We start from the raw sequence: 27347 nt of genomic DNA, 5'->3' as shown, positions 1-27347 counted from the left end.
AAACCTGGTATCTCTTCTGTCTGAACTCGCACATGTCAAATGTGCACACTGCCTGACTTTAAGAAGAGTTTGCTGGGCTCTGATCTACCTGCTCCAGCATCCTGTTCCCCCAATTCTCTTGGAAAGCCTACAGGCAGGGCATGGAGGAAAGAACCTTCCTTTGTTGCTTCTCACAAATAATTATGAATACTGTTCAGAGGTATATTGCCTCTGAGCATTTCACCATCTTATATACTAATAGCCAAGTGGCCCTGATCTGAGAATACATAAATCCAGGGACTTGGGCCATGAGCAGACAAGAAAGATCTTCCTACACACCTGAAAAATGATCCAGATTTGCAGAAAATTCTGTAATCTAAAAAATACATATCAGACAGCCTTTTTGCAGGAGCTGGGCTCCAATGTCCCTTTGGGAGAGTGAGTACTACCCAGATACTTTTTGAATGTGTGACTGCTCAGAGGAAGGCTATGAAACAGGATGAAAATATGATCCGGCCGACCCGTTCAGTTACCATACACATCTGATTTTTGGGCTCCACTTATTGGCTGTAGAATGATTTCCAACAAAATTTGGACTATAATTTTAGCTATGGTGTGGAATTGTATATGATTGATGTGAACTATACCTTCAGCTGTTCAAAATTTGGAATTGTGTATGTGACATTGGTGGAATTAGTGCAATATTCCATTATTTATTGTATTCATTGTATCTAGGGTACTGTATGTCATAGGATTATGCACTAGCACTTTATGTTCGTGACTCTGTATGTGCCAGCTTTATGGAAAGTAGTTCAATTTTTGAATGTAACAGTGATATTGCTCATGAATTACCTTAATTGCTTACCACTATGGGCAACTGGTTTCCACACAAGAATTGGACAGAGTTTGGTGGGAAATTAATTTATGAAATTCTCAATATTGTACTCTATTTCTGATTTGTTGTTCAGTTAGCATTCATGATTATATTCTTCTTCTTTGCTACCTTTCAACAGCAACCCCTCCTAAAACCAGTGTAGTTTAGTGGGTAGAGTTTCATAGTAGGATCAGGGAGACCCAAGTTAGATTCACCACTCTGCTTTGGAAGTTCACTGGGTGACTTTGATCCAATCACACACTCTTAGCCTAACCTGCCTCTCAGAGAGGGTTGCCAGGTCTCTATACCCTCCTGGCAGAAAGGGGGAAGAACCAGCATTTACCTAGTGCTCACATCCAGGAAGTGACATCACACCAGCCATGGGCCTCTTCCCGTGCTTTGAGCAGGGCAAATGAAGCCCATTTGGAGCCAAAATTGGCTCCAGCAAAGCAGGAGAGCACTCCCACAGCTGGCATGATGACATCACTTTGGAAAGTTTATTTTTTATTTATTTACTTTAGATTTTTATTCCGCCCTCCCCACAAGTGACATCATTGTGCCCCACCAGGAGTGCACCAGGTGCACACTTTACCTGGTTGCCTACCAATGGTAGGCAATTGGTGGAGGGGGGAGGGTGTTTGCAACCTCCCACTGATTGCCAACAATCAGCGGGCAATGTGGCAAACCACCAGGTGATTGCCCACCACTGGCGGGCAACTGGAAAGCCTACTCTCAGGGTTGTTATGAGAATAATATGGAGGCAAGAAGCATGATGTAATCTTTTTGGGGTGCCCACTGTGGAGAAAGGCAGTATATAAATGAAGTAAATTAGTAATTAAAGATTAAGATGGGGGGCCTATAAAAGGTAAGTCATTTAGTGGGTTTGAAGGAGAGAAGGATGTAGGGAAAAGTGAGTATATGAAGGCTGCCAAGATGAGTGAAAGAGGAAATAATGCGAGGAAGGGGATGCAGGGGAAAGTGAAGTACCCCCCCCAACAAGTCCTTACAAGTTCCCCACTATGAAACTGGGCCTGGCACCATACAACAGGGGCCATAGAGGAGAGGCTGCATCAGGTGAAAGGGGGAAAGGTGAAAACGGAGACAGACAAAGGTGGGTGGGAAGGAGAGAAGGAAGCAGAAAAGGGAGGAGAGGTTATGGGATGAAGGGAAGGGAAAGAGGACATGGTGGAGGAGGGGAACATAAGATGCCCCTTGCAAGACCCCAATTGTCATGTCTAAAAGCCATTGATAGAATTTATTTCATCTACTTTTACTCTTATGAAATGCCATGCACCTTTAGCATGTAAAGCTACCATATTATTTTTTCTTTAAGTCCCCAGTCATTTAAAGATAGAGAAATCACTTACTGTTTCAGTTTACATGATTCCTCCCCCCTCTTTGTTTTACAATCCAGAGACTGAGGGAATGTTATTGATTTATTTAGATTATTCTTTTGCAAAACTTCTGCAGCTCAAGAAAGAGCTCCATTCTTCCCCCTGCTGAGTTCAGCAGTCCCCATCCCCCACCGCCTGTCTACAACATTTGCTGCATTCAGCATTTTCAGGAACTGTTTTCTGTGTTGCTGTTTTCTGTGTATGCTGGCAAATAAACATATGGAGCAACCCAACAAGCCCATGCTCTTGCTGATTTCTCTGCCTGCTGGGCAACATAATGAATCACAGAATAAACTGCTTGCCTGTAATATTTAAGCTTTTATTTTTATTTTTTAAAAGGCAAAATAAAACAGTAAAAGCTTTGCCAAGAGAGGATTGAAATCCACCCTACCCTTATAGCCTGTTCTTTTCGGGAAAGGTGTTTTAAAAATATTCTGTATCATTGAAGACAGCCATCATTTCCTCCTTGCTGTTTCTCGACAGCTGTCTCCCCACCAGGACTGGGAATTGCACTCCAGAAATTAATCAAATGTGCTGGATAAATTTAGAAAAATGTTCCTTTTCAAGTGTTTGTGTGATTCTTGTTTGGATTTTTTCAGTGTTTGGGGAAATAGTCTTTCTTTTTACCAAACACAGGAAAGGCTATGTTATCTTAATATTTATTTTGAAAGAAACAAATGTAGATCTCTAGTTCCAGGTCAGTTACTATACTGACATTTTGTCTAAAATAACATTATTTAATCATTCTCCCCTTTGTTATATATAAATAAATTAAAACATAGAAGAGAGGAAAAGCCAAGGTGCAGGTTTTGATATGAAATTGATTTTGACTGATGAGCAGTTCATGGAGGTTAGTACCATAAATAATAATAACAACAAAACAGTGTGTCATCAAGTCACAGGTGACTCACAGATACCCTCATGTTTTTTTTTAAGGCAAAAAATGAACAGAGGTGGTTTGTCATTACCTGCCTCTGTGTAACAACCCTGGACTTCCTTGGTGGTCTCCCATCCAAGTGCAAACTAGGACTGACTGTGCTCAGCTTCATAAACTCTAAGAAGCTCAAGCTCCTCTGAGCTATTCATTTAAGTCCCTGCTTTAATGTTTTTGAAGTATCTACCCCTTTTTTGTTTCTTAGTTATAACGAGAAAGGTTCAGGCTGTACCTTTTCCTTTATGACTTTTCAAGGAAAGGAGCTAGAGACTTTGTTTAAAAATAAATTCTGGGACTTCAGAGAAGTCAATGGTCTTAGAAGGGTGTCACTATGCTTTGGATGGCATTGTATGCCTCCTTCCAATTACACGAAGCACACTTGTGCTCATCTAAGACCTGTCAATTCCCATCTTGTTGCAGAATCCTAAGGTTTCAGTGACCTTTTCACAAAAACTGCATTTTGAGGAATATTTGAAAGTTGCACCTGGAAGAGGGAGAAAAAGTTCAATGAGTGCTGTTTGTGGAGCTTAGGATCTAATTCCTATCTACATGTATAGCATTTTTATCCCATTCTCCAAGGAGTTTAGAGTACCTCCAACCACTGACCCTCTATCCACTACAACATCTCAGCTTTGTATTTCTGAGTAAACATGCCAAAGAGCAAACTGCATGGATTACAGTTAATTCTATCACTGAAATGTCAGTTTCCTTAGTTGTGACTGGAGGGTGATCCAAATTGTTGAAAAGACACAACAGAAAGGCAGTTAACCCACAGATTTTATTTTTCAAAAAATATACATGCATCCATCACTTGTGGACTTGAGAGGTTCTAATACTTCAATAAATAAATACATAAAATTAAGTATTTCCAGTGGGAAAAAGAAACTTTTTTAATGAGCATTTTTGGTTTCAGCATTGAGCAAAATAGATGGATAGGGACAGCAGATTTGCTGAAGTCAGTTTATTGGACCTAGTTTTTTAAGAAACCATTTGTGGCAAAATAATCCTATTAAAGTAGCTGATTATGACTTCCAAGGAAATGGAGTTTGTCAATCAAATGAAAAGTTTTCAACTTGTGGAATATTCTGTCTATATATTTATCTCAGAACTTCTAGGAAATCTGTTTTGAAGTGTGTGATGGAGGCATCTGCAGTCATATATATATGTCGACTACAGCATTAAAGAACAGAGAAATAGATTTCTCTATTAATTAAGCTAGTTTAAACTCTGTAGCTGGAATAATTTTAAGAGCAGGGATAGCGAGGGTGACAGTGGCAGGGAGAGAGGGAATTTGCCTGCCAGTCATTTATCTAAAAAAAGCACAATCCAGAACAATTAATCCACAAGGACAGGGAAGCAAAAGATCAAAAGGCAGTGTTGGTGCTCTTCCCTATTTTGTTTTTATTTTGTGGAGCTGTTGTAGGGATTCATCCATAATAGCTTGTCCTGTTAAGTGCAAACATCCTTCACAAAACAAATGTCTCCTTAACTTGGATCAGGTAGACATTGACATTGGTGTGTATGTGTATATGACTATTACATATGCAAAGACACTAATATTTTACTGATTCACTGACTGACTCATGGGGTTATCAAGATAGTTAGGATTAGAAGCGTGCATAACGGAAAAAATAATGAGCAGAAATAATACACAGGACTTCCAGAATGGAATAATACACAGCAGCTTCCAGAATGCTGAACCAAATCTGGTACACAATGCTGCAACAACTGGAAATTGGGTCAGAGAATGCCTGAGACTCCAATATAAAATGGTTTAAGTAGTGCATGCAGGACATCCAAAATGCTGAATAATTTGGCTAATAGCTGTCAAAACAGACTGTTTATTATATATGTTTGAAGGAGAAACTTTTGTAAGATCTTCTGTAGATACATTGGGTTGGAATTATGCGTCCAATGGGTTAAGGAAATTTGAGACCACACAGAATGTTGAAATTTTGTATATGTTGCTATGTACCTTTAAAATGTATTATTAGAGAAGTTTGAAAATTGGAGGTTTTACATCTTAAATATTGGGGAGTGAATTTTATCTTACAATAGAGGATGGAATCCCAGCATACCTCAAGCTAACCTATAACAGGGAATAGAACATTGGGCTCTGGGAGTTGCTTTGTCTCTTCAGATTTAAAATTAGCAGAGTGGCAGGTTCTAGTAGCAACCCCAAACAGTAAACTATACTTAATAATATATGCTTTTTCGTGGCTGACTAATTGATTGGTGGATTGACTTAGTAACGGGGGGTAATAAAAAATAGGTTGCTTTCTAATGAGCCAGATAATAGAGATGGGCACCAACCTGGAAAAATCTGAACCATGCAGTTTGTGGTTCATCACATTTCATGAACCACAAACTTTCATGAACTTGCCTCAGTTCTCGAACTGGTTTGTTTGGTTCCTGAAAACATCATTTCCAGGGCAGCAGAAGGTCTGCGGAATAGGGGCTTGCACTTCCAGTTTCCCCCCCTTTAAATGCCTGCCACTTTTCAGCTGATGGGAGGGGGATCCCCCATCAGCTGAAAAAAGCTGCTGGCTTGAAAGCAGCAATGCTTTTCTTGCATGGCAAGAAAAGTGTTGCTGCTTTCAAACGACCACTGTTTTTTTCAGCTGAGGGGAGGGTCATCCCCCTGCTATCAGCTGAGGTCCTTTTCACACTGAGACTTTAAAGCTTTTCAATATCTATTCTACTTGCCATGTTTGCAGGAGTTTGCTTATTCTCTGCTTGCTTTAAAAGCCAGGAAAGGGTTAAATGGCTGGTCTTTCCCTTCCTCTTTTGTGGTATGCGCTCTCTCTCTCTCTTTTTTTTTTCAAAAACAAGCAAGTGTTGTAACTTTGTAACATTGCAACATTGTAATGTTACTGCACATTCCTCCTGGCTTTAAAAGCCAGGAAAAGATTAAATGACTCCTTTTCCCTCCCTCCCAGGCATGTTTCAGGCTTTGAAAAAGAGAGAAAAAACCAAGCATTTTGCCCTTTGGAAACAAAGTAGCACGGAAGCTGGGAAGCTGGGAGGGAGGGGATGCATACTGACTAAAGTCTTTAAAAATAATATTTTTGCAGCTACCAATTAAAATTATGTACTTTACTTCATTGTACAGATTAGCATTGCACTTATAGCAGCCAATATTCCATGGCAGAGGCCAGCATTTGCAACAGTCTTTGATATGGGGCAATGTGCTTGTGTACCCAAGACATATCCAAAAAAACCCTTTCACCCCTATTTTGCTTTTAAGTTTTTAAATGAGACATGACCATATTTTATAAAGTACCAAGAAGCAAACAGATTCATCATTAGGAGCTGAATCTTCTAGAGGTAAGCAAACCCAAGAAACTTTCCATTTACAATAATGTGGAAGTTGTTTTGAATGCATTAGGATGGAGTGCTCACTTGCCTTCAGTTATGGTTTTCAACAATGTTTCCTGCCTTTAAAAAACAAGACTAGAGATTGGATTTTGTTAGGCCACAGGCTTTACAGTGTATCAAAAAAGGTCCTTAAGGAAGAAGTTTGTGTTTTGTCAAATGCCAGGGCCTCCAATGGCTTCAGATAGCTGCAGGGAAGCTCTTGAGGCTGTTAAACAGTTTAATAAAGAATAGGATCTTTGACATGGCAGTGGTTCCTGCCACAAAGAATAAGATAATCATCAGAAGGCTTTTGGAGAAAGATCCTGTTCTCTGGGCACAATAAATAGCTTCTTTCATGGAAGCCCGATCTGCAAAGCTAGGAAAAGAATCAGCTCAGTACAATATGTACTTGTGAAAATCCCACCCCACCCCCCGTATTTTTGATAGAATATAAAATTCTCAAAAACATTTTATTCTACAATAATATGGCCTAAATGAATATTTTTAGTTAGCTATTTTCTCTCTTCCTCTTAATAAGCTAATTATGCTGGATGGAAAAAAAAATAAAAACACACAATGTTAACAAAAAACAAATTGGTAATTTAGTACTGTCATCCTTTCAAGTAGTCATAGTCTTCTGTGTGAGGAAAATGAAAACTGCTAGGAACATTCTACCCCTAACCATGGTGACTTAATTTTTTAAATACATAGTATTCAAAGTTAGTTATCTGTGAACAAACTGCAGAGACAGATGGACTAGGTAAATAGTTCTGAATAACACATGAAATATGAATATTCTCACTGTATGCTGGGCAAGTGTGTTTGGAAAAGGGTTTAAAAGTTATGTTTTATTGGCACAGAGCTACTCTGGGCTAAGCAAAATGAGATGCTGGGAGATACATGAATGATGAACCAAGTGGGTTGTGTGCATACATGTGAGAGAGGGAAAGAGAGGGGGAGTGATTTGAAAAGGGCCGTGTCACTTTTCCACTGTGCCATTTTCTAAACTTGAATCCCACCCCATACCCCCATATTTAGTCAGTTGTTTGCGTATACATTGCATAGAAATGGTAGCACTGGGGGACTTAAGGTTGGGGAAATGATGCTGAGAAAAATGGTTGACTCTGCTTTTATGCTGGACTGTCCTGGAAGACAATCTGGAAACTGCAACTGGTTCAGAATTCTTGAAGGACCACCTCATCTCATATTGTCTAGCCCACCAGTTGAAATCTTCCTCACAAGTCCTGCTCCATGTGCCCACACTTTCAGAGGTGAGGTGGGCAACAACCAGAAACAGAGCTTTTTCAGTGGTGCCATCTCACCTCTGAAATGGCCTTCCCTTTGAGGCCCACCTGGCACCTAAGCTACTTTCTTTTAGATACCAGGTTAAAATATTTCTGTTGACTCAGAATTTTAATTAAAGAGCTGATGTTTTTAACGTTCTTGTTTTTAGCCTGAGAATGTCTAAGACCCATTTTAATTCATCTTAATATATATCTTATGCATTATCTTATGCTTCTATTGTTTTGAACTTTTATGGTGTTTTATGTTTTTATTATGCTTTGTTTAGTAAGACACCTTGGATAGTTGTCAGGAGAGGTGGCACAGAAATCTTCCAAAATCATAAATGAATAGATAGAATGTAGCATCCTGACCTAGTATGATGTTCCTTGAAGGTTCTTGTTCCCCATAAGAAACATTTCAAGGGGCATTTTGGGCTGCCGTAGGAGGGGGAAAGTAAGACAGTTGTGCTCTGCTGATGGAAATGCCTTCCATCAGCAGAATTTTGAGTGGATCCAAACCAGTATGTAGAACTCTTCAGCTGCTCCCAGATACCAATGTTCTGATAAATCATCTTAAATAATTTTAGGATGATTTGCTTATGAAGGTCCTGCTGTAGAAGGTAATTCAGTGTTTTCACAACTCACAACAGAGAATGAAGCTAAAAGCTATCTGCTCTTCTGACCTAAATAATGCAACTGTGATTTCAAATCCAATTTTAGTGACTATTAATATTAACGCTATTAATAGTTTTCAACTTAATGCAGATACTTATAAATGCAGATACACTGAAACAAGACCACCTGCTGCCTACACTTGAAATGTATTTGATCTACAAGTACAGTCAGGGCAGTCAGAACAACCAAATAGACCACTCAAGTTTGTTTGTTTGTTTTTTAAATCTCTTACAAGTGTCTCTATAGAGAGAAAACTCCGAAAGAATCTTGGGATACTTTATAGACTAATAGATTTATTGAGGGATATGTTTTTGTGACAGATATTCATTAAAATTCTGAAAACTGAAGTTAGATTCTGCATAAAATAATACCTGGCCAGTCCTGGCTCAAACTTATTCCAAGGGTGTTCTGATGATTTGAATGAGCTGGATAAATTAACTTGCACATTCAGGACACAGTGCAGTGGAAAAGCTATATATCCCAGGATCTGAAGGAAAAAAGGAGCAGCTCATATTATTCATATACAGAGAGAGAGCCACCAGCTTTAGATTCTACCCCTGACCTGATCAAGCTGTTTCCCAGTGACACCCTTCCCATGTGCTATTTCGCTCTAGAAAAAAGGCTTCAATGGTATCAGTACCAAAGGGACTTAGATGAGTCATGCTTTGTTCCCTTCAGTTGCTGGTAGAGGAGTTTCTTCCAGGCTGTGACACCAAAGGGCTCTTTCACAGTTTTCTAAATTCCATCTGTGATGGCAGAGCTACAAAGAACTGTACATTCTACTGTCTTTGTTGCCACTTCCACAGCAAAAGAAAGATTGTCCCAGAGGCCGCATAAAATCACATAGCCTCTGCAACAACCTTTCATTTCCCATGGGATGAAGTGCATTAAGGAAGGGATAGTGCCTACATCTTTCTTGTTTCTCTAAGAACTGTAGGTATCAAGATAGGGACAGTCTCCCATTTCCCATAGGAAGTGGATGAGCCAGAACCACACTGTACAGAAACATACTGACCTTTGTTTCCAGTACTTCTTAAATCTATTGTAAATTAATTTCTTGAGGGGACATAAGTTCCAGTGTTATCTTTAAGAGAGAAAGAAAAAATATCTCTTACTTACTTTTTTCAAACCCTGACCTGGGTAGCCCAGGTGAGCCTGATATCATCAGATCTCAGAAACTAAGCCATGAATATTTTCTATCATCTTAATTCCTCAAAGATATTTTGAAGCTGCAAATAAACCTAGAAGATGTATTGTCGAAGGCTTTCACGGCCGGAGAACGATGGTTGTTGTGGGTTTTCCGGGCTGTATTGCCGTGGTCTTGGCATTGTAGTTCCTGACGTTTCGCCAGCAGCTGTGGCTGGCATCTTCAGAGGTGTAGCACCAAAAGACAGAGATCTCTCAGTGTCACCATGTGGAAAAGATGTTGGCAGGTCATTTATATCTACTCAGGAGGGGTGGGGTTGAGCTGAGTCATCCTGTAAGAGTTTCCCAGGGTGTGGAATGCTAATGGCGGGAGGCTTCACTGTATCCTAAGGAGGTTCTTTTGCATATGGATTGGTGCTTGATGTGCTAATCTTCTCTGCAGGGCTATTGTCGGGTGTAGAGTGTTTTGTTAGCCTGGTGTTTTTCAGAACTGGAAACCATGCTCTGTTCATTCTTAAGGTTTCTTCTTTCCTGTAGAAGTTTTGCTTATGCTTGTGAATTTCAATGGCTTCCCTGTGCAGTCTGACAAAGTAGTTGGAAGTGTTACGATCAGCAAAAGACAGTAGAGACCCCCTCACCTCTGCAGGAGTATACCGTATACCCTGCAGCTGTGGACAAGTGTACATTGGGACCACAAAGCGTAGCATCCAGACAAGAATAAAAGAACATGAAAGACACTGCAGACTTGGACAACCTGAAAAATCAGCAGTGGCTGAACATAGCCTAACTCAAACAGGGCACAGTATCTTATTCCAGGACACCAAAATACTGGACAACACTTCCAACTACTTTGTCAGACTGCACAGGGAAGCCATTGAAATTCACAAGCATAAGCAAAACTTCAACAGGAAAGAAGAAACCTTAAGAATGAACAGAGCATGGTTTCCAGTTCTGAAAAACACCAGGCTAACAAAACACTCTACACCCGACAATAGCCCTGCAGAGAAGATTAGCACATCAAGCACCAATCCATATGCAAAAGAACCTCCTTAGGATACAGTGAAGCCTCCCACCATTAGCATTCCACACCCTGGGAAACTCTTACAAGATGACTCAGCTCAACCCCACCCCTCCTGAGTAGATATAAATGACCTGCCAACATCTTTTCCACACTGTGACACTGAGAGATCTCTGTCTTTTGGTGCTACACCTCTGAAGATGCCAGCCACAGCTGCTGGCGAAACGTCAGGAACTACAATGCCAAGACCACGGCAATACAGCCCGGAAAACCCACAACAGACCTAGAAGATATTTGGTTACCATTTAAGAAAAGAGACAGAAAAAAGAATACTTGAAATGAGGAAAGGGAATCAAGCAGTTTATACAGATCAAGAAATGAAGGAGCAAATAATTTTTCCCAATCTTTATAAAGAAGAATCTATAAACAAAGTAGAGATGGAGAAATATTTATCTGAGGTACCAATTTACATCTGAACATAAAAGAATTTTGAACCAAGGAATAACAATACAATAGATCAGCTCTGCCATTAACTGCCCAGTCCGGATGGATTTACAGCAACTTATTATAAACGTTTTGAAGATATATTAGCAAGACCCTTGCAAAAAGTTATGAATGAGATACAAGATAGGAAGAATATACCACCAATGTTGCAAGAGGTGAATATAACTTTAATATATAAAGAAGGGAATGATCCATTAATACTGCAATCACATAGGACAATCTATTTATTGAATGTAGATTATAAAAATTTTACAATAATGGCAGAGAGTATAAAGCGTATTCCTAATTTAATACATGAAGCTCAAACAGGATTCGTTCCAAAGAGATATATGAGAGACAATATAAGACTCCAAATTGATGCAATTGAATACTCAGGAAGGAAAGGAGAAAAAATGGTAATTTTATTCCTGGATGCAGAGAAAGCTTTTGATAATGTGTCTTGGCAATTTTTGATGAAAGTACTACAAAGTATGAACTGTGAGACTAAATTTTTAAATTGGATGCAAAGCATTTATACTGATCAGCAAGCCAGAATTTTAGTAAATGTTTCCCTAATGGTGAAAATTGAATAACAAAAGGAACTAGACAGGGACGTCCAATAACACCATTATTGTTTATTATCGCTTGAGAAATTTTGGCAGTGAAAAATTGGGCAAGACACCAAAATTGTTGGAATAAAGGAAGGAAAAGAAGAATATAAAATGAAAAGTTACGCTGATGATGTTGTTATACCAGTGACAAAACCAAATGCTTCCCTGAAATAAATAATGGAACAAATATTAAGATATGGATATAAAGTGAATAAAAAGAAGACTAAGATACTGTTATTATCGACAACCAGGGAGGATCAAGAGGAGATAGAAAAAACAATGGATTATATTATTACTAGAAAACTGGTCAAATACTTGAGAATAAATGTAATGGGACAAAATGATAATTTATATTAATATAATTATCAAAAAGTTGGTACAAGCATTACTGAAGTTTTGCAAAGATGGGAAATAATAAATATTTCATGGCTAGGGAGAATCTCAGCTGTTAAAATGAATATATACTATCATATGAATTAATTAAAAACAAAAACAACAACAACAAATCCCCTAAAAATCCCAAAGTTCTTTGTGGGATAAGTAGTTCATTTGGGGACAATTTGTTACAATTTTCTGCATTTTCCTAACAACATTTATTTTAGATATAGTTACTGGAACAGTAAACATTATTTAGAACATGCGTGCACCATAGGTTTCTACAGGGACACTATGATACTGTCAATTTTATTTTCAATCCCTTTCCTATTTATTCCTAGCATGGCTACTACACAATGAGTTGTACTTTCTCTGAGAAATCTGGATGTTCCAGGATCTCATTCCTGTTATTTATCTGCCAGTTTAGCACCATCAATGTACATACGAAATTAGGATTTTCTAATTGAAAGGCTGGCTCAAGTTACTGAGCTCGCACAATGTGCACTCTTTCCTCCAGCCCCAGCTGGTTCCAGTGGGGTGCAAAGGAAGAACTTCTGCAATCCCGGGCAGGGAGCAGCAAAGAGAACATGTGCCTCCTCTCATGCCACAAAGGATCCATCCAAGGCAAGACTGGTACAGGAGTTGCTTGTGTTTTTTGCCACCCTGAATAATTCTGACTACATGGTTCTTAAGCCACTGAACAAGGTTGATCAAAAGTAGAAATGGGCATGAACCACATTACGAACTTCAAAAACCCATGAAAATGGCAATCGCGATCCGGCAGCTCGTGATCGTCCATGGCCAACTAACCAGCATTCGGAAAAAGGCTGGTTCGGGGCGTTCAGCCGTGGTTCGGGAAGCCAGACACTCAGGTGCCAGCAATCAATTCCCCTGGCAATGGAGCCGGGGGAATGCCTGAACTCTGTCTGCGCTCCTTCTGTCACCCTGGAAACCCGAATGGAAGCCCAGCTTACCTTGATCGGCAGGTCTTCCTTCCAACCACGGATCTGCAAAGCGGTTACAAGTTAGGAGAAGACACCCAGGGGAGGGAGGGGGAAGGGGGTGTCCTGTAGCCACGGGCACTCCAATCTCATCCCTGCAAACCCTGATAGGCAGCTCTGGTGGCCAAACACAGACCTCCTGCATTGCTCAATGGGACCTGTGCTTATAAATAGCTGTGGGCTCCCAGGCTGGGTTTCACTTTCAGCGAGCAGTGGAGTGGGACAGAGCTCTTGCTTGCCACTTGCTAGCCTTTGGGGAGAGAGACTAATTCAGCTTGGATTTGGGGGATAGCGATCTATCTCCTCTGGTTCCAGGGCTGCTGCCTGGCTCTGGGGCCAAGCTCAGTCAGCACCTCAGCTGAGGGCTCACATTGATTACTGATCAGTGCTGAATCGGGTCAGGTCTGTGGGAGTGGTGGGCTAGGGCTCTAGTCCCTCCCTCCCTCTGGTGCCAGGGCTGCTTCCAGGCCCTGGGACCAAGCTCGGTGGTCACCTCGGCTGAGGGCTCACATGAGTGCCTGATCTGTTAAGGTCTGTGAGAGTGGTGGGCTAGGGCTCTAGTCCCTCCCTCCCTCTGGTGCCAGGGCTGCTATCAGGCCCTGGGTCCAAGCTCAGTGGGCACCTCAGCTGAGGGCTTACATTGATTTTTATTAATCAGTGCCTGATCTGTTAAGGTCTGTGTGAGTGGTGGGCTAGGGCTCTAGTCCCTCCCTCCCTCTGGTGCCAGGGCTGCTACCAGGCCCTGGGGCCAAGCTCAGTGGGCACCTCAGCTGAGGACTCGCACAGTGTTATTAGTGCCTGATCTGTTAAGGTCTATGTGAGTGGTGGGCTAGGGCTCTAGTCCCTCCGGTGCCAGGGCTGCTACCAGGCCCTGGGGCCAAGCTCAGTGGGCACCTCGGCTGAGGGCTCACATTGATTATTATTAATCAGTGCCTGATTGGGTCAGGTCTGTGGGAGTGGTGGGCTAGGGCTCTAGTCCCTCCGTCCCTCTCGTGCCAGGGCTGCTGCCAGGCCCCGGGGCCAAGCTCAGTGGGCACCTCAGCTGAGGACTCACACAGTGTTATTAGTGCCTGATCTGTTAAGGTCTGTGGGAGTGGTGGGCTAGGGCTCTAATCCCTCCCTCCGTCTGGTTCCAGGGCTGCTGCCAGGCCCTGGGGCCAAGCTCAGTGGGCACTGCGGCAGAGGGGACACAGAATCATCTCCTTTCCTGTCCTCCTTAATTCTAGTTTGGTGGCACAATGAGTCTTCCTCTTGTGTTGGCTGGCAAGGGTGGTTGTGGAGTGAAGTGTGATGGCAGTCCTTCTTGGTCAGTTGTGGAAAGCAGTATTGGGTGTGGCTCGAGGGCTGCAGAGAGTCCTTCCTCTCCCCCCAATTCACCTGTGTGGGCTGTGGAGGAGGCCAAAGAGGTCTTTGCACAGGGGGGAGAGAATCTCTCTCAACATTTTGAGGAGGGGTGGGCAGGCCATGGATCCCTGGAGGAATGGTATGTGTGTTATGAAAGATCCCTCCTGTCCCCATCCAAAACTCTCAGTGATGTCCCCACCTGCATTCTACCCCTCACCCCGTCGTCTGTGTCCAGCCCCGCAGCACAGCCTGTAACTGTTCATCCTCCTTCCCCTGGGACAGTTAGTGGTTGACTTTCAGCCCTTTCCTGATGACCTCCGTGTGGTGTGGTGCCGTGCCTGTGATGTCCTGGTGCGCAGGGGCAAAAACCCGAAGCACCTGTCTTCAACGGCCCTGACTCAGCACCTGAAGAGGCACCACCCGAGCCTGTCTTCCTCCTCACCCAGTGAAATATCCATTTGGGGGGGAGAAAGGGGGCCACCAGCTCTTCTGAGCAGGGGTCAGTGGGAGGATCACTTTGCCCTGAGGGTGATACTGGTGAGAGCAGTGCACTCTGGCAGGCCACGCTCATGGAGGTTGTCCCCTCGGGGTCTGGGACAGTGCCGCTTACAACCTCAAGGCTGATGGCTCAGGAGGTGGCTGCCACTGCACTGTTCCTCAGTGGGACCCTCGAGTGAGGACCCACAGTGGCTGGGAGATCAGGACCCCGGTCCGAATGACATGTCCTCTGCCTCCCACGCTGAGAATACCGGCGTGCTTCTCTTTGGCCTGGCAGTTGCGGGGGGAACTTCCCACTTACTCCCCACATGACAGGTCCTCTCCCTCCCATCCTTTCCGGCAAGGCAGGAAGGTGGGTATTGTCGGCTGCTGTCGAAATTTTCCTTAGTGGGACCCCGAGTTGAGGACCCGCAGTTGCTGGGAGATCAGGCCCCCCTCCGAATGTCATGTCATCTCCCTCCCATGCCGGGAATACCAGCTTGCTCCTTTTCAGCCTGGCGGGTGGGCAGATGGGGGGTGCTGCCAGCGAGCGCCAGACCCCCACCCCCTGAGCGGAGGTGGCTCATCGCCATCTCCCCGTGCCCATCAGGCCCTGTGGCCGCCGACAGTACCCACCTTCCTACATAGCTGGGAATACCAGTGTGCTCCTTTTCAGCCTGGCGGGCGGGCACATGGGGGGTGCCACCATCGAGTGGCCAGACCCCCCGCCCCCTGAGGGGAGGTGGCTCGCTGATGTTTCCCTGTGCCCGCCAGGGCCAGCCTCCGCCACCAATACACACCTTCCAGCCTGTGCCGGGAATACCAACATGCTCCTCTTCATCCTGGTGGCGGGCACTTGGGGAGTGCCACCAGTGAGCAGCCAGACCCTCTACCCCCTGAGGGGAGGCGGCTCACCGCTGTCTCCCCATGCCCACCAGGCCCGATGGCCACCGCCATTGCACACCTTCCAGCCTGCGCCAGGAATACCAGCGCGCTCCTCTGTGGCCTGGCGGGCGGGCACATGGGGGTCTAGCACAAGCGGCCAGACCCCCCGCCCCCTGAGGGGAGACAGCTCGACACCACCTCCCCGTGCCCGCCAGGCCTGGTGGCTGCCTTCAGCACCCACCTTCTGTACACTGGGCCAACGTCAACCAGTTGCTCTAATTGTATTGAGTAGGAGTTTTCTGGGGGCCTTCGACTGGAGAGGGTGTAACTCCAAGATCTCTTTTCCAATCTTGTCCAAACTTGGGTGATGGCTGTAGGAGAGCTTGCGAAAGACTCCCCAGTAATATGGGCTCTGTAAGCACCATGAGGGCCATTCCACGCCGAACAAACCACGAACCACGAACCGGTTCAGCAATGGAAAATGCTTGTTGCGGTTCGTGATCAGCATTGAACCACGAACTGGTGGTTCATTATATTTTTTTGGTTCGCACCCATGTCTAATCAAAAGTTTATGTTTAAACACTGGCAATGAATCATTCCATTATCAATAAAAGAAAGCCTATACCTTGCATGGAAAGTACGTAGAAAAATTTAATATAGGGAATATGGATGCAGCCTCATCAGTGAAGTGGCTAAAAGCAGGTCAATTTAAAGCTGGAATAGGAAGTTTTCTTACTGCTATTAAATCTGTATAATTGCAGTTGATAACTATCAAAAATATATAATGAAGAGTACAGATACAGACACTTGTAGAAAATACAAAGGTAAATCAGAATAATGTAATAGATGGCTGCCCTGTTTTATTCAATCTTACCTGACACAATCAGGTTGCACAAATTATTCACCAATCAGCTGGGTAAGCAGTACCAGCTAATCAGTTTATAACCCCTCCTTACTAAAATGTGGCATGGCAAAGATCTTGATAATGATGATGATAACTTACAAGCTACAAGGTTTATATGTTATAAAAACCTATTATTACAAGAGATTGAAAATAGATTATTACAATATACCAATCATAATGCAGGATTTCCAAACGTGCAAACAAGAACAACTGAAACAACTACTATTTTTCAGTTTTTTATCTATTTTATTTTAGTTACCAAGATATATGCAAAAATGACAGCTACTATTATACTAAATGCAACATTTGTTACACATAACATTGAAAAATCTGATGATAAAACTAAATAAATACTAAAAAATGTGCTTGAAAATAAAGTGTCTCTGGAAACTCAAGACAATTTATATTGTCCCCTCTCAATATTACTTTCAGGAGTCATTCCAAATAGCCTGAAGCAGAATTTAGAAGGAATACATGCACCATAGTTCCTATTAAATACAATGTAAAAAACTGTCATTCTCCAGACTTGCATATGGCTAGAAAGTTTCTAAAAACCGATTGACATTTCCTACACAAAGAGTATTGGGATATCTGATCCCTGTCCAAATAATCACTACAAGAACAGAAAAACAAAAACAAAGATAATGGTGATAGCAGTGATAGTATTAATTGTAACTGCTCAATACACATTTATTTTCTGAGTAATTTTTAGCAACAATATTTGTAAAACACAAGAATGTCAGAACTCATCTACACCTTAGAACAATTACATAGTACAGACTTCCTGGGAACGTATAGCTTCATACTTCAGGTGGGAAGATCACATGATTTACAATGAAGGATAAAGCCAGTTACCTAAAATAGCAATCCTAAGCAGGTCTACTAAGAATCCTACTCAAGTCTGTTTGATGGGGCTTGCTCCCAAAAAAGTGTTCTGAGGATTGCACTGTAACTTACTTATTGATGCATTAGTTATTGCAGTTGACATACACAAGCATTTGTTTAGTGCAGGTCCAACTGTATAGAGCAGGCAGTGCCTGGGAACTGGAGGCTGTTGGTGGGGAAAACATAAATATTGAAGCCCATGTTGATAGGCCAGCTGATAGTTTAAAGGGACCTGCCACTTGCAAGGCAGGAAAGGGCCTTTTAAACTGCCAAAGGCCCCTTTTCCTGCCACTGCTTAGCGGCCGGAAACGGGCATTTAAACCTCATGAACCACAAACTGGTTCATAAACTTGCCCCAGTTTGTGCCAGTTCGTGGTTCCTGGTTCATGAAAACCCACAAACCACGAACCTTATGGTTTGGTTTTTTTGTGGCTCATGCCCATCTCTAATTCTAACTGAAAGATAGCATAGCAGGATAGACTGTGTATTTATCAGACATATCATGTGACTGAAACTATGTTCCATTGCAGCTAATATATATTTATAGGATTTCAGGGTGTGAGTCATAGGCCATTTTTACCCTTGCACGTAACCTCACGATCCCCTTTAATGGTGTGATGATGTCAGAAAATGTGCCATTAAATGGGATCATGCCAGGAAATCATGCTAGGAAGATGCTTCATGCCATGAGTTTTGCGTGATTTTCTCGAGGGTTAGGGTGTGTGAAAATGGCCATATTGGACTTTTGCCTACGTGTCCTCCATTAAGGTCACTCATTAGAATTGCCACTAGAATTACCACTGAATTTCAGCTATTAAAAGTGAATTTGTATATTCTCATTTAGGCAAAACATCTGAGGAATTAGTAGGAAGACTTTGATAATACTATGTATATATTTCCAGTGGGCTCTAGTTAGTAATTTTTTTCAACATTTTTAATTTCTTAGACAAACCTTTCTTCTCCTTTCAGTTGCCACCTAACATCATATTTTGGGGGGAAACAAAATAGAAAGATAATTATAAATAATTAATTAAATATTAATTTCTTGTCAATTTGTTCAACTTCTGCCTTTCAGTCTTGACAGTTTAAAAAGTGTAATTTGATATGCCAACATTAAAAATGTTTTAAACTGTTGAGTTGCTTTCCTTATTTTTCTATGCCAACATCACCATGAAATATTGAGACCTTAGGCTTAATCAGAAATTAAAATTATATGAGATGGAAACTCTAAATTTTCAAAGTGTGTTGGATGGCTTTAATGAGTAGTATAAGATTCTTTTTTTAAAAAAAAATTCACCAGATGAAGTCTTTGTTTTGCTTTGCCTAATGATTCCTCTGGAACTTTTAACATTAAGCTTAGTTACAACTGAGAAAATTTACCTGAACTTTAACTGAGATGGTAGAAGGATGATGATATTATTGATGACCATGGAGGATTACCTCATGAGGAAAGAAGCTCTTGTTCTATATTTTCACACTTTTAAAACTGAAGGCCAAACTACAAGTGATGCCTGACACTAGTTGGACACTAAACTCTTTAGAAGGATTTTTGTTTAAAGTGATTGTCTTTTTGACCCACAAGGATGGTGATGTTAGTTTTAACTTATTTACTGTACTCTAGTTTTTATGTATGGAAAACTATTTTGCTCCTATTTGGGGAAATAGTAATAAATACATCAACTACATAGAATGAAAGGTGGGAAAAAGTAAATAAACAAAACAAAAAACTAAATCCTAATTCTTTCTTGGAAGTATGCACTATAGCATATTAGAAACAAATACATTGGATTTTACAGCACAGTCTTATGGAGGGGGTGCTTAGAGAACTAACCAGCCACTGTGCTGGCATATCTCAGAGATATGCTGATGTAATATATTGCTGCTGATGTGCTACAGCCAGTAAGAAGTGTGGCAACACCATGGACCCCTGCCAGAACACCCAGCACAACCCTCCACACTGGTGTGAGAAGGGGAAGGCCAGGTGTATGGCAGGAGTTAATTGACTTCCTGAGCCACCCCAGCCTAGGAATGCTTGTTCAGTACTGGTGTAAAGTTACAGCAGCATAACCCATAGGTTCCTTTGTAATGGAAAAGCCATCCCCCCACTCACACAGATGCAGTCCTGCCCACAACCCCTGGCATAGCACAGGATGCTGACTACACCTGCAGCCAATCACACCCCTTCCCAGCAGCAGCCAAACCGCCTTCCCTGCACCCAAACACAGTAGTTAGGAGATCAGTTATAATTCCAGGAGAATTTCAGACACCACATGGAGGATGGCAAGCCTATAGTTAGGGTCTTATTATACTAATATCCAAGAGGCCCTAATCTGAGGATACTTAAATCTGGAGAGTGCAGCCAGTAACAGACAAGAAAAATCTTCCTACATGTCTGGAAAATGCCCTGGGTTTGCAGAAAATTCTAAAATCTAAAAAACAGTTTTTTTAAACACACACACACACACAAAGTGATAAAAAAGCTTCTGTAGCTTTAACCAGATGCCCTCAGTTTCTAGGCAACTGTAACACTTCAGCCAGTATTCCAGGCTTGGCTTCTGGTAGTTAAAGGCAGGGGGGAGGAGGCAGGGCACTTTCCAGAGCCGATTGGGCCTTTGAGGGAGGTCTCACTGGGGCAACCATCAGGCAACTTGATACCACATGACTTGTGTGACAGACTGCATGTCTTTAAAAGCCTGGAAGTGCTGTACACACAAACTGCAAAACTATTAAGAGTTAATATTGCACAGAATCAGAGAGCTTTGAGTGACAGGCTACGCCAAGGGATCTGATTGAGTAGCATAATCTGGAAAGAGGAGGGTCTGTTTTGAGTCCTAGGAGAGAGAGATTGAATGTGAAGAGTTGGGAGACTAACAGGGAGAGTAGCTTTAACACCAACAGGAGAACTGGGGAAAGTTGGCAAGGAGGTTTGGGAAGTAGGTGCAGATTCTGAAACGGACTAAAGGAAAGGAGACAGATCTTCTAAGGAGAAGAGATTTTCCCTACCCAGTCAGGGAGGTAGCTCTGGAAGAGATCCCTGGTTGGGTGTGGTTGGAACCTGCCTATGGAGACCTTTAGATTCAGTTAACAGCTGAAGGAAAGCACTGGTGTTTGGAGAGGAGATTGGGATACTAGAAAGCGGGTACCAACATTCCTAACTCCAAAAGTGACAGAGAATACAAAAAAGTATACTAGAGTGCTTCCAGAAAATGAAGGGAAGAAAAGCCTCAAAACATAAACATTTACTTCTCTGTATGAGGACTAAAATCTGTGCATGTTCTGATTTTACCTCAGAGATATAGATGTTGGATGACCTCATAAATTTTCAACCCCTGATTTCACTTGACCATTCCCTTCTAAAATAAATAAGTTACTGTTGAATTTTAAAATTGCCTCTGGTGCCATTCCTACTGTTTAAGGACTAGGAAACATCATAACTTGCTTGACTTATTTATGTCTGGCTGCTTGCTACTGTTCAGTAACAGCCCCCCCCCCAAACAAAAGCCAGTGTAGTGTGGTTAGAGTCTCAGAATAGGATCTGGGAGACCCTGGTTCTACTTATCACTCTGCTTGGAAGCTCAGAAATCATGGGGACATAGTAGAGGGCAATGGTAACAGTGAGCTGCAGTCACGTATTTCTCAGTTGCAAGCAAATGACAAATGGCAACTTTAATTATTCACTATGTTAAGCAGCTAACATCCCTTAATGTCTAGCTGAGTGGTTGGATCCAATTACTGCATAACAAAAGATTCCTACAATGCTGTATCTTCCAGCACAGGGAGTTTATGAAGACAGTTGACATCCATTATTTGCACATTTCTAATTTGTTGAAAGTAATTAGGAAGGCATTTAGTTGAAACAAAAAAATCAGTTTCTCTTTGTAAGTAATGTGTACAGTTACATGGTGTATATAGAACAAACTAGGGAATGTGTAAGAAAGGCACAAGAAGAATGAAGCATTTTGCCAACAAAGTAAGAAAACACAACTGGGAGACGGGTGACTATCTCCATTATTTGTCACTTAATTTAAAGAGATTCTAGTGAACACTTAAATGTCAATGATATAAAATACTCCCAAGACAGCTGGAGCTGAATTGTCTGATACAGCTCTCATTCATTTCAACTGGGTCTCATGCTGGAGGACTTGCTGATAGACTTGCCCATAGCACACATCATTTCAATAGTCCTGTAAAGCTGCTCTGAAACAAACAGGGTAAAATAACCACAGGCTTTAACCAATTTTTGACATTAAAAATAATAAAACAGAGTCCCGTTATCTTTTATTTCTAAGCAAGAGAAGAAGAAACCAATAAAAAAGATTAAGAGAGATAGTGACTGGCAATGCTAATGCTGCACTTTGCTATCTGGAATGGAAAGAAGAGCTCACGCAGCAAGGAGCTCAGTGCAGAGAAATCTTCTAAACTGAAAGAGGATTCCGAATAAAATGTGATTATTATATAAATATTCATAAATATGAATGAGATATTCTAGAAGTTGGTTCCTTCATGCCAAATAATAGAACAAGAAGACCATTCAGACAGGAATGTTTGGGATTGATTGGCATGAGCAATGCTTTTTTTTCACAAAATACAATTACCAAAATGTGAGCTATATGTGATTGATGCTAAGTAGAAAGAAATTGCATTATGTCTTCTATGTAAGACATAACACTTTTAAAAATATTCTCACCAAGTTGGAGAACTTCAGCATTAAATACTTCCTTGATTCTAACATAGAGATCCACGATGACTGGGCTGGCTTGCTGCCTCTGCACAAGGAGTAACATGACCATCAGACAAGGAAATACAATTTTAGCAAAGGTGTAGGGAGGAAGGTTAGCAGGTGTACAAGGCAAGACAAGAAACCAATATGCTGACAGGGCTTTTAGCAGAAGATGCAGACATTTCGAAAGCACAATGCTGTATGTAGATGTTTCAGTGCAAGAAGGAAATTAGCAATAAGCAATGGGGGAATAGAAGCAAATGGAGTCCAGAAGAATGCTACGAGGACAGTGAAGATAAGTTGTTGAATAGTAAAAGATAAGTTGAAAGAAAGGGCTGGAAAGATTTGTTCTGCCTTTGACATATTTCATATTCCATTTGAGATGACATTGAAACATGGGGGAAGAAATGTCAGCAAGCTATTCAAAGCAGTGAGCAAGGATGAAAGTTTTTTTAAAAAAAATTAAATACAGGTTTTCTGTTATCACTGTATACTACAAGTGGAAAAAATCATCAGCAATATTGCCAGTTTATACTTGCTAAACTAGCTCTTCAGTTTTGATTAGTCACAAATATATTGATATACATACTAGTAATAATTGTGAAATATTAGATTGTATTACACAATAGAGAAAGAGTCCCCAATCCCTTGGGGATGCTCATCAGATCAAACTCCATTTCCAGGATTTCTGGTGAGCAGTCCCCTCAAGTTTGACTCAATCCTGACATGCACAAAGAGTTCTTTCATTGGGTGGATTGCTCCTCGGGGTTCAGAAATGTGCTCTGAGACGTGATAAAGGTACTTGCTGTGCAATCCTAAACATGTATATTCAGAAGTAAATTTCACTGAGTTCAAAGGGACTTTTTCCTTATTAAGTGTACTTAGGCTTACATTCTTAGAGAACCTGAATTGGAATCCCCACTTCCATTGTCCACAGTATCTGCAGACACTGAGGAAAATTGTATGAGAAGGGAAAGGAGGGGTAGGAAATGCTTGTCATTCCATTCCCTTGGTTCTGATCCACCAAAGTTTACAATTATTAGATCCAATCCCTGGGGTGGAAAGGGATATAATCGTAAACATGAATCCATTCATCACTAATATATACATTCCAAATACAATTTCAAGATTTATTTGATGTTTTAAAATGGTTTATAATAATCTGCATTTTTATATTAATTATTATTTATTACACCTATATCTATCAAATCACTTTTTGAAATATCTCGATCTGAATCAAGGAGTTCTGTCTTTTTAGCCTTTTTTTAAAAAAAGTATTCTAATTGTTGTCTTTGTGATACCTTTTTCTAGTTCTATTTTTTGGAGACTCTGAACCCAGATCTCTACTGTAGTCAAATATCTGAAAACGTCAAACAAAGACTTTGTTCTTTAATAATCCAAAATATTTTGTTTGGCATTTTCGCAAATGCAATGAATAGACTGAAAGGAGACATAACATTTTCCTTCATCATATGAATAACGGCCTGCATCCTATCATTCTTCTCAGCAAGTTTGAATCCTTTTTCCACTATAAAGAGATTCCCTCCAACTTAAGTGGCTCTTCACAGGAGAAAGAGTTATTTATGTAGGAGGAAGTCAACTTAGGTTGGAGGAAGATGCACATGGAGTTTGTGCCAAGTAGTTTGATGGCTACAGTATAAAGTAAGGATTGGATCCAGACTAAATTTTCAGTCAGCAGAACTTAACTGTCCTGCCTCTCTTCTTCCACTGCAGACCACTTATCTCCACAAAGTGCTACTCCTGGGTAATAGGGGACCCCTGTTACCTGGAATGAGCCTCCTTGTGAGTAAGTGGGGGAATTAGCAGCAAGGAGGAAGGCTATGCAAGAGGGGTAACGATGGGATGTCTCCACCAGTATTTATGGAGTCCTTTCCCCAAGATAGCAGATGAGACTTGGTGCTTTTAAGGTCAAAGAATATTTTTACTTAAAGAGGAAAAACCAACATACATACAAGAGCAATTAAAAATGATTGGCACAACACACACAAGCAAAATGCACCAAACTTGCCGGGGACCTACTGCTATCTGCCCTCTGGAGATCACCCAAGCATCAGGTAGATTGGACTTTGAGGGGCCATGTAATGGTTCCCCAAAGAAGGTTGACCACCACCCCAGCCACCCCACTTTCTATTGTGGGAAAATCCGGACCCCCACAATAGAAACACATGGAATGTGGGATCCATGGCCACAGGCAGAAACCCCTCAATAAACCCCCCAACAGCCCAACAAAACCAAAGACAAACTCCTCAAAATTCCCCAGCACCTCCAGAGCTGGCTGGCCAGCTCTCTCCATGCTTCCCTATGGGGCCAACCATAGCAACAGATTCACACACACACAAAAATCAGTTTTTAAAAAGTTATTTCTTGGCAACAGCAATAAATTAAAACATCACATCGCTGTTAAATCACAATGTACAGTCCTAGATTAAATCAACCCCCACCATCACACCAGAGAATCAAAAGCACTCCAAAAACAGAACCAAAAACACACCAAAAATAATTTTTAACTAATTTCATTTCTTGAATTTCTTAGAACAGCATTAATAGCACATTCAAATCACAACATAGAGTCCCCCACCGAGAAATAAATTCTAACATTACACCAGAGAATCACAAAACAAAAATATATATTTTTAAATTTCATTTCTTGGATTTCTGGGAACAGCATTAATAGTACATTCAAATCACAATATACAGCCCCCCACCGTGAAACAAATTCTAACATCACACCAGAGAATCACAAAACAATTTTTTTTAAAAAAAATCATTTCTTGGATTTCTGGAACAGCATTAATAGTACATTCAAATCACAACATACAGTCTCCCACCATGAAACAAATTCTAACATCACGCTAGAGAATCACATACCATATTTTTTTAAAAAAATCATTTCTTGGATTTCTGGGAACAGCATTAATAGCACATTCATATCACAGTCCCACCTTGAAACATTTTTGTAAAAAAATACTATCCTCCAAGAGAATCTCCCAATCAGGAAGGGAAGACCTGCTTGCTGCTGCAGCGACTGGTTCTTTCTCTCAGCCAATCTCCCTTCCCCTCTCCCCCTTCCCTCTCCTGCCTCTCTCACTCCCCCCTTCCCCCTCTCATCAATTGAAAGCCACAGAAAGAGAGCTCTTTGAAGCTTTTTTCCTCTTGCCGTGGCAAGGGGAAAAGGCTTCACAGAGCAACCTGAATCAACTCGAATTGCTTCGGGTTGCTCTGCTTCAGGTTTCCTGAATCGGGCCAGCTCTACTGGTGAGAATTTGGGAATCGCAGATCAACCCAAATCAGGGTTTATTTGGGTTTGCTCCTGGTTTCTGAAACCCGAAGCGCATATCCTATGTCAGACCTGCTGCCCCCTGCAGGTATTCTGTCTTATGCCTTCTCGTACACAAGACACTGTATTTCAAACAGTCTGTTGGTGTAGATATGCTCCTACTGTGTAGATTCTGCATTATTTATTCCATAACCTCAAATTACTTTTGTTTTTGTCAGATGGTGCCTCTACCCTCACTGCCGTCTGCCCATCCGCTGTGGTGTCCATGCGCTCTGGGCTCGCCACTAACTCTCCTGCCTTGGGCTGTCTGTTCAGCCCCCTTATGGGGAACTTCTTGCCCTTTTTTCTCATGAGGGCTCCTCTCTTGAAGACCTCAGATTGGTGAGAACATGGTCAGGATGGTGTCCCTAGGTAACCTTGCTCCCCTTGGGAAGCTGTCCTTAGGGTCAGGCACAATCCTCCCGTTTCCTCCCCGGTCAAGTTCTGGAGCCCTCATTTTATCCTTATCCTTTAATGTCAACCCCACCCTGTCTCTCAGCCTCCCATCCCCAATGAAAGTCCCACCACCTGGGCCAAGGGTGGCCACACCTCTTTGCTCCACTCCTTTTCCTGCCAGCTGGAGCCATCATGCTTCTGGCTGCCCCTCCTTCCCTATGAGGGCCAGTGCTGGCTTGGCCCAGAGGACTCTTGCCCCCTGACTAGTTTCTCACAATGGAGCCCACCCCCTCCATCTCTGGAGGTGGGGCTCTGCCACTGCTGCTGCCTGCTGGTTGGCTGCCAGCATCTGTTGGGACCAGGACCCTGAAGTGGCAGCTCGCTTGGCTCTGCATTGAACACTGTCCCACACCCTCTCCCTCCTTGCCCTGGTGGGCTCCTTGCATCAGACAGGTGTTGTGATCAGCGCTCCCACGGGGTTGATGTTCATGGCTGCCATAGCTCCTGTCTGGTGTGAATGGATTGCCTGAGGCTTCTGCTCAGTTCTTCACCTCCCCTGCCATCTTTGCTGCTGGCCCAGGTGTGGTCAGTATCAGCTGGTCACTTCTGGTAGGTGTGGGGTGCTTCCACACGGTCTGGGGCTTGCTCCATGCTGGGCCAACTCTGGACAGTTTTATTTCTGCAGTGTTTCATATCTATATACATAGCTATGCTTTTTTCATATTTCTACAATGCATCACCTACACTATTGGTTATTAAATGACCCAGCTATTGATCATAATGATTTACTTTGTGTAATCTGCCTTGAGTCTCAGTGAAAAAAGTGGAGTATAAACAAGCAAACAACCAATCTTTGTGAGGTGGGTTGGGCAGATGGAATGCAATAATCCAAGTTTACCCAATGATCTTTTGTGGCACTCTGGAGATTTAAACTCACTTGGCTCAGGTTCTAGTGCAACATTCTAACTAACCTTTGCTTTAATATTCTTTTTGAGAAAACTATGTATATATTGATGGGTGGGTGGATGGATGTATCTTAATTTCCCTTCTGGCAGATATCTGTTGACATTTTGCTATTTATATTTATGTTTAATAAACATATGTTTGGATAAAAGCTGTTAAGAAGATAATATGAAATAAACACAGGATGCTTAGGTTTCTCAAGTAAGTATTGTTTCTGGATACCTCTGCATTTTCTTAAACTCAGCCTCCCAAAGGAATCTCAAACTGGTCTTCCAACAATCATCATATTGATATTTGAATAATCAG

Source organism: Eublepharis macularius, chromosome 1, assembly GCF_028583425.1.
Source record: "Eublepharis macularius isolate TG4126 chromosome 1, MPM_Emac_v1.0, whole genome shotgun sequence".
In the NCBI taxonomy this organism is placed as follows: Eukaryota; Metazoa; Chordata; class Lepidosauria; order Squamata; family Eublepharidae; genus Eublepharis; species Eublepharis macularius.
Note: the sequence above shows the minus strand (reverse complement) of the source record.